Source organism: Triticum urartu, chromosome 2 (genome assembly GCF_003073215.2).
Source record: "Triticum urartu cultivar G1812 chromosome 2, Tu2.1, whole genome shotgun sequence".
Lineage (NCBI taxonomy): Eukaryota > Viridiplantae > Streptophyta > Magnoliopsida > Poales > Poaceae > Triticum > Triticum urartu.
The window spans coordinates 265,490,041-265,499,083 of record NC_053023.1 but is presented as its reverse complement, the minus strand read 5'-3'; positions in this window follow the sequence as shown (position 1 = coordinate 265,499,083).

Genomic DNA, 9,043 nt, shown 5'->3' with positions numbered 1-9,043 from the left:
CGTTATTGAATGCATCACACCCGGTGCGTAGAAGAAACTGTGTGGCAAAGGCTGTCAATCACACAGAGTTTTTATTTGGTAAACGTTTGCGTGAGGTGGCCTAATGCAAACTGTTTTCAAGAGGATGTCATATGTGATTGTTCATTGATCCAACACGGTTTATTCCTAGAAACGGTGTGCGTTGCATGAGATCATCGCCCATGGTATTTTCTCAGTAACCGTTTGCAATAAAAAAAACCAATTAGCAGGCCAATTGGCCATTAGCAGGCTAATTGCCCTATTATTAATAATCCATTTGTTAATCTAATTGACATTTCATATTAAGCACACAATATATTTCATTTCCATATTAAGGAAGCAAGATTTCATAACTAAAATACATTAGGGTACAACATCATAGAGCTTCAGCACTCAGCTACCCCATTACACAACTGCACCAGCACCAAGTTTCACATGCAACATCTAGAACCTTTCGACATTAGCATTATAGATGGTACATAGACAGATGCATCTCATCTGGAAAACTGCTAAAGCGGAAGGCGAATATTGAGACTTCATTGATGTTGAAGGTATTTGCAACTTTAGGCTAGTGCCTGTGGATGATTGACCATCCATCCTTCGTCCTTGTCAGGAACACTTCAATATTGAACCATGGGTGTTGTATGAAAACCTTCCTCGCCTCCTAACCATAAAGGTGGTTTGAGAGGTAATCATCGATGAACTGCTTTGGAAAGGCCTAAAAACAATGATGTGCATAAATATCTTCTCTATATTGGAAATGGGGCAAAGGAATAAAAAAAGGCAAGGTATAATAGTTAGTACCATCTTGTAGTGACCTGAGGTCTTCTTCATTGTGCAGACAAAGATCTTGTTGTTTTTTGTTGCTAATTTCTTTATCTAACAATCTTTCTGAGTTTCTTGACTTGATTGATATTCATGGACAACTCATTTCCCCATATGCGAAAAGGTTCAAACAGTGGGTCAAAACCTCTGACAACAGGACCTACATGTGCAATACCAAATTGTTAAAAACCTAAATATTAGAATGGTTCCTGCAATTGCACAATAATGTGCTATTACACAATGGACCATGCATGTGCTAACCTCGACTGTAAACCTCAGTGCTTCCCATTGTTTCCCTACAACACATATAAGGTAGTTAGTCATTAGGTTAAGTGAGGGTTCGCATGTTATCAGTAAAATATGTTGATGAAAAATAAGCACATTGCAGATTCATCAGATTAATTCAAGACACATGGATAACCCATTTGTCCAAACCAAGCATTATTAAGAACTAGATAAGATAGCACTTGTATATGTTTCTCATGTATTAAGTGGAGCCAAATTCAATTTATTCCTCACATGCACAACAATACAAAAATCGACCCATGAAAATTGGACATCGTACTACAGAATTGAGCCAAGCAGTTAACTAAGCACCACAATAAATGAACCAAACATTAACCAAGCACAACATTGCACAATATAACATACTGCTAATAGAAGATCAGATAGTTAACCAAACCAAGCACGCTTAACAACTTGGAAATATAGCAATTGTATTTGTTTCTCATGTATTTAGTACATCCAAATTCAATTTACTTCTCATATGGTATACAATAAAAGAATGCACCCACAACAATTGAACATCACATTGCAGAATTGAACCAAATAGTTAACTAACACCACAAAAAATGAACCAAACGTTAACTGAGCACCACATTGCACAATATAACATACTCCTAATAGAAGATCCGACAGTTAACCAAACCAAGCATGCTTAACAAATTGGAAATGTTGCAATTGTATTTTGTTGCTCATGTATTTAGTACAACCAAATTTGATTTACTTCTCACATGGTATACAATAACAGAATGCACCCGCAAGTATTGAACATCGCATTGCAGAATTGAACCAAACAGTTCACTAAACACCACAACAAATGAACCAAACATTAACTAAGCTCCACATTTCACAATGTATAACATACTAGAAGATCAGACAGTTAACCAAACCAAGCATGCTTGACAACTTGGAAATATAGCAATTGTATTTGTTTCTCATGTATTTTGTAAAGATAAATTAGAGTTATTTCTCACATGGAAGACAATACAAAATTGCAGCCTGAAGAATTGAACATCAACTAATTAACCAAACAGTTAATTAGTGAGCACCACATTGCACGACATATAGAACATATACACTAGAGAAACAAATTGCATGGTAAAATTAGATAGCACAATTCACGAGAATTTCTTAAGGAAAGGCAGGAGCAGCACACGCAATGTGTAAACCGAGCATGCTTAACCGACATATCTAGCAAATGGCAAGGTGCTCCTCCAAGATTTGGGGGTTGGCACGAATGGCAGCCATCGCGATGTCATCCACGCGTGCGGCCGTGATTTGCTACTCCGTTGCCAAATGCTACTTGAGCTCCTGGCTATACTGCATGCACCATGGCTTAGGGCAGCACTTATTTGGTGTAGGGGTCAGTGATTTGGGTGGAAGGTGTCGCGTCAGCGGTCGAGGCATGTGGGGTGTGGAAGGAGGAGGAGAATGGGTGTCAGGTATGGATTACGTGCCTGGATAGACGAGGCTGAGCAGCGTGAAGGAGGGCCACCGGCGAGGAGGCGGCGCTTCAAGCAATGAGTGAAGGTTTTAACTTGGAAAGGTAGGCGCAAACAGGGGAAATGTGGCTTTTGGTAAGGGGAAGGGGGCAGGGAGGTAGATATTTCCGCGGAAGCCAAAACTGTTGAAGCGGTTCAGCAAAAAAACTAGCGTGCAAAGTGTCATTAGACACGGTCCCTTATTCAGAACTCTGTAGGATATGTGAACATCATAAACGATTCTGGCAGCTTAATCCGTGTGTGATGAGTCATCCACGTCATTGCATAATTTGGGTACACAAAGGAGACTACATCACACCCACACTTGTTAATCTAGCAAGTTCAACAATTAAACAAAACTAGCTGACCTAAACAATACAGTAACAAATTAAAGAATGGCGCTCTAAATTATAAAAACAAACAGTACTACTACGACTGGTGATCGTCAATCTCCGTCGACTCGTAAATGTCCATCTCGCGCCCGACGGTCTCCTGGGGAAGGGGCTCCTTGGAATCCAACGAACCATACTTGGCTAGCATCTTGCCATCTCTTTGTAAAAGGCCGCCACGAGCTAGGCGTGGGCGGCCACGATCTGGGCTTGGACGGGTTTCGTCATTGCAAGGTATGCGGCAGAGGAACGGATGGCTGCTCGAACGCTCTCCGCGATTGCCAACTCTTCGGCGGTATGCTACTGACCATTGTCGGAGAACCTTCATTCGATTTGTGTGGTGAGCGCCATGAGCTGGCGTGGGCGGCCTCCATCAGGGCTAAGGCCACCGCTACGGAACGGACAGCTGTTGTACCGCTCTCGCCAGGTGCTATCCCCGAGGCAGATGTTATTGCTGCCACCTGAGAAGCAACAATGGCCGTTTGGGCTGCCTTGGCCGCCCGGTCGCAGATTGCGGCCGTGCTCATGCACTTTCTTAGCACGCACATGGCGGCTGTGGCTGCGCTCTTGCCAGAGTGAGCCGCCGAAGTTGCCTCACGATGCGGGTCCATGTGTCCCCATCTTTCACGGTGATGATTGAACAGTGAAATGATATTTGGGGAGCGAGCTAGTGTGCTTGACATGCCGGCTATCGACTGTAGCCGACACAACTTCTCACATAAGCCATAGGTGTACTATACATTGACGGTGCTCCAAGATATTTTGTACAACATGTCACACGATTGGTGATAATAAACTCTGTGCGATCTAGTTGATTTTTCATCTTCATTTGAATTATATAATGGGGTCACAACAGCAATAGAAGGTGTTTGAATAGGTAGAAATTTTATCTGTAGTGAACATGCAACTATATGTGTGTCATAAAAAATGGAATTATTCGGGGTTCGTTTGGACATTTTAAAGTACATGTACAAGATCCGGTGCACCAACATGGGTTGTAAAATCATATATGTGTCCATGGGTTTATGCTTATGTCCCATGCAAGAAATGGGGACGAATTTCAAACACCACGACACTGTGGCTCTCCAGAAAATGTTGAGGTACTTGCTTTTGTAATTCTAGCAAATCAAAAACCCGTCTGAAATTCATGAACCTTGGTATGCTATCATGGAATGGCATCAACATGCTCGGGTAAAAAATATTGTCCCATTTGGGGCAGGTTATGGTATAAGCTTTTCACAAACCAGAGCTTCTCACAAGAGGCCTCATGGTTCCGTTAGGGGAACGTGTCACCTTTGTGGACAAAACGATATTTTTCGCCTCTTCTTGCTTCAATTTTTTCCTTGTGTCAACATAAAACAACAGGAGAGTCATGTTAATATTTGGAATTTTTCGGGGATCGTTTGGACATTTTTATACGTTAACTGAGTTTTCTAGGCATTTATGTGCATAATTCAAAATTGAACTACATGCACATGCTCCAATACATAAAAATGGGTTGCAAAATCAAATGTGTATCCTTGGTTGCAAGGTTAGGTCACATGCAAGAAATGACAATGAATGTCAAACACCTTGACACTGTCGCTCGTCCGCTAACATTTAGATACATGGTTGTAAAATTCTAGTAAATCAAAAACTCGTCTGAAATTCATGAAACTTGACATGATATCATGGAACGGCATCGACATGCCGTGGTAAAAATATTATCCCATTTGGGGCAGGTTTGGGTATAAGCTTCTCGCAAACTAGAGCTTCTCTCACAACAAGCCTGATGGTTTTGGTAAGGAATGTACCACCTTGGGGGACGAAACTATAATTGTTGCCTCTTCTTACTTTCAATTTTTTTCTCGTGTCAACTTAGAAAAATAGGAGTGTGGTTTCAATTTTCAGGATTTTTCGGGGTTCGCTTGGACATTTTTATAAATTAACTGAGTTTTCTTGATTGCATACACATGCTCCAGTGCATATAAATGGGTTCAAAATTGAAATGTGTGTCCTTGATTGCATGCTTATGTCCCATGCAAGAAATGAGAATGGATGTCAAACACCTTGCCACCATCGCTCGGCCGCTAACATTGAGATACAAGGTTTTTAAATTCTAGTAAATCTAAAATGCGTCTAAAATTTATGAAACTTGACATGCTAGCATGGAACGGCATCAGCATGCCATGCTAAAAATATTATACTGTTTCGGGTAGGTTTGGGTATATAAGCTTGTCACAAACCAGAGCTTCTCACAACAAGCCTCATGCTTAAGGTAGGGATGTTTCACGTTTCTGAATGAAACAATATCCGTTGCCTCTTCTTGATTTCAATTTTTTTCTAGTGTCAACATAGAACAACATGAGTGTTGTGTTAATCTTAGGAATTTTTCAGGGTTCGCTTGGACATATTTATACATTAACTAAGTTTTCTATGCATTTATGTGCATAATTAAAATTTAAACTACAGGCACATGCTCCAGTGCATGTAAATTGTTTGAAAAAACAAATCTGTGTCCCTGGCTACATGCTTAGGTCCCATTCAAGAAATGGAAATGAATGTCAAACACGTCTGAAGTTCATGAAACTTGACATGCTATCATGGAGCGGCATCAACATGCTGTGGTAAAAAATTGTCCCATTTGGTGAAGTTTTGGGTATAAGGTTCTCGCAAACCAGAGCTTCTCACAACAAGCCTGATGGTTTCGGGAGGGACCGTGTCACCCTTGGGGACGAAACGATATCTGTTGCCTCTTCTTGCTTTCAAAATTTTTCTAGTGTCAACATAGAACGACAGAAGTGTTGTGTCAATTTTTGGGATTTTTCGGGGTTCGCCTGGACATTTTTTACATTAACTAGGTTTTCTAGGCATTTTATGTGCATAATTTAAATTTGAACTACATGCACATGCTCAAGTGCAGAAAAATGGGTTGACGTATGAAATGTGTGTCCTTGGGTGCATGCTTAGGTCCCATGCAAGAAATGGGAATGAATTTTAAACACGGGGGCACTATTGATTGCCGACAAAGCATTGAGATACTTTGTTTTTAAATTCTAGTAAATCCAATACTCATCTGAAATTCATAAAACTTGGCATGCTATCATGGAATGGCACCCGACCTGTTGTGGTATTTTTGTGTCCATTTTGAGAGAAGGTGCACTCGAATAACAGCCAACAATGGCATTTTGAAAAAATAGCTGCCTCTTTAATATCTCAAATGTTTGTATAATTTAAATCATGCGTGTTATGTTAACCATTCACGTGATGCCACGTGTCTTGGTTTTAATGGCCACAGGAGGTGTCGTGCGGACAACTGCTTGACTGAACGGGAGGCGTGCGAGCGCACTCCGGTGCGCAGGCTGACCGAGAGGCGTAGAAGCTGTCCTCCAACGCGTAAGCTCACCTGGAAGTTTGCGAGTTGTACACTACACAGGCTCACTAGGAAGCTAGCCTTTTGACTTCCATGGCCGCGCGCCTTGCTTGCATCCTCTCCATTAATGGCACCGAGCCGCTGTTAATATGGGCGGCCTTACTTTTCTCCTGCCATTACCCTCCCTCTCACAGACCTCCACCAACACCATGGCATAGAAGGATCATCTGCCACTATTGTTCAAGTTTGGTGAAGTCGACTCCGAGCGAGAGGAGATAGAAAATAAGGAGGAATGGAGCCTCATGGACATGGCCCGGAATGAGCTGGTTGCGGCGGTTGCCGCCCCCGCGCCCATCCCACCTCCCATCCCCACACCCACGCGAGTGACCATCCCCGTAGCATTGACGTGCTGGTCGCCGAGCACTATCGTAGAGCTGGAAACCGCGGCCGTCAGCAAGGTGTCTGGGGACCCACACGAGCTCATGTACATGCCAATGCTAGCGCCTAATCCCTTGCCTGTGCGCGCCCCTCCACCCACCGTAGTGCCGGTCCCCGTCTGTTTGCCTGCACCCGCCGCACCCGTGACCATGCGCGCGCTCTCCTCAGCGGCATGGGATGTCGCCGTCGACCGCTACCTCGCAGCGTCGCCCGTCGATCGCATGACGACATGATGTTCGATTTCCAAGTGAAGAACATTATGTGCTGCCTTGAAGACTTCAACAATGGCATCCCAGAGGATGACAACGACAACGCTGGTGCGGCATGCCGCCTCGGGCACCACCGGAAATAGTTTTTTGTGGGTTTAATATTGTATCTCGATCATATGAATATAAATTCGCAGCGTCACTGAATGAACCTGCATTTTCCTCTCTTAGTGTACAGACTTATCAAACGATTTTCTTTTGAAAAAACGTCAATGGTTTTTAAATATAGAACACTCATCGCAAACATTTTAGTTAGAACACCCGTATGCAAACCGACAGCTTCCCAGGAGGCCAAGGGAAAATGTGTTGAGCAGGATTTGTGCAGCTCTTTATCGCAAACGTTTTAGATAGAACACCGGTATGCAATGTGAGAGCTATGGTCTTCCCCCTTTAGTCAGGGGAAAATTCGCAGCACAGTATTTTTGTATCTCTTCAACGCAAATGGTTCAGATTGAATATGGTTTGCAAAGACAGATTGCTAAGCAAAGAGAAAATGTGCCAAGCATGATTTGTACATCCCTTCAACGCAAACGGTTGTTTTGGATGACCCGTGTGCAACCACGCACAGACAATTTGCTTAGATTAGCATCTGTCATATTGTGTATATTGCCATTTGTCAAACTAGAAAGATTGACATTTGTTGATCTAGTAACATTTTCATTTGCCAACCTTGTAACACTGCGATTTGTCAAAATATGCAGCTAAAAATCACTAGCACTATCTAATTTTTGCAACTAAAATTCAGTAATTAAGCATAGATTTCATTCATAGATTAAGCAGTCATTATTTATAGAAACAGTTCAACTCGATAGCTGAACCGACCTAACTTTTCCCCAATTGTTGCCAACCACGTACATAAATAGCTAGTTCAACAATATATACTAGCTAATTTTAAGTATGTTGTACAGTTCCACCACATCTATAGTGAGATGAACTGAACAAAATAGCCCCTAAATACTACTACTACAGAGGGGCTTTATACCACTTCTGGCAGCCTCACCTCTGTGGAGCGCGCTCAGTAAGAGGCAGAGGAGGAGGAGCCTACCGACGAGCTGGACAACTTCAACACGGTGCCTACCGCTTCTGCACCTTCAGCGACACTCACCTCGAATGCCCTCTGCTGCTCTAGAAGACCCCTCTCGAAGTGGTGGTTCTCCTCGTAGATCTCCTGATTCCTCACCTATGCAGCGACGGCGGCGGTCAGGCTCTTTGCGTCACAATGAGGCGCTCCTCCTCCTACCGTAGGAACTCGACGTAGCACGCAAGATCGCTGATGCATATGCGGGCCTCCACCTCTGCCTCCCGCCTTCAGGCGGCGGTGGCGGACCGAGTGATGACCCCGACAGTCCACGAAGGGCTGGCAGCCATGCCAGCTGATAATGGGGTGGCAGCCACGACCACTACCTCCTGCCTTCGGACCGCGGCGGCAGAGCAAGTGATGGCCACAATGGCCGGCAGTGGGGTGGCAGCCACGACGGCCATCTCCCATGTTCGGGCCACGGCGGCGGAGTGGGTGATGGCCCTGGCTTTCTATGGTGGTGTGGCGGCCATGACAACAGATGGTGGCGTGGCGGCAATGGCAGCGGCAATGGAGCGTGCGGTGGGTGTTCCGCGCACACCCAACAGGGACGCCATGCGCACTACACTACGCCGGGGACTGCGCTGCCGCCGCGGTGTAGCCTTCCAGCCAGAGTTGTCTTATGATGACGGCAGAGTGGCTGAGCGACGACGATGGACCGGTGCCATGAGCGATTGTGGGAGAAGTAGATGAGATAAGCTATAGGGAGGGAGGGGAAAATGCGACGCAGGACTCGCCGGCCATGAGGGTTTATATAGCAAGCCGGTAAGCATTGGGATTTTTGGGGATTTCGCCGAGTTGGGCGGGAAGCTTGAGCGCGAACCTGCGAGGTTGCGCGGGAACGGGCTAACCGATGATTCTTTGGCGGCACTTCGAGCCACCATTTGGCCAAAAGAATGCCCCCACGTGCTGCG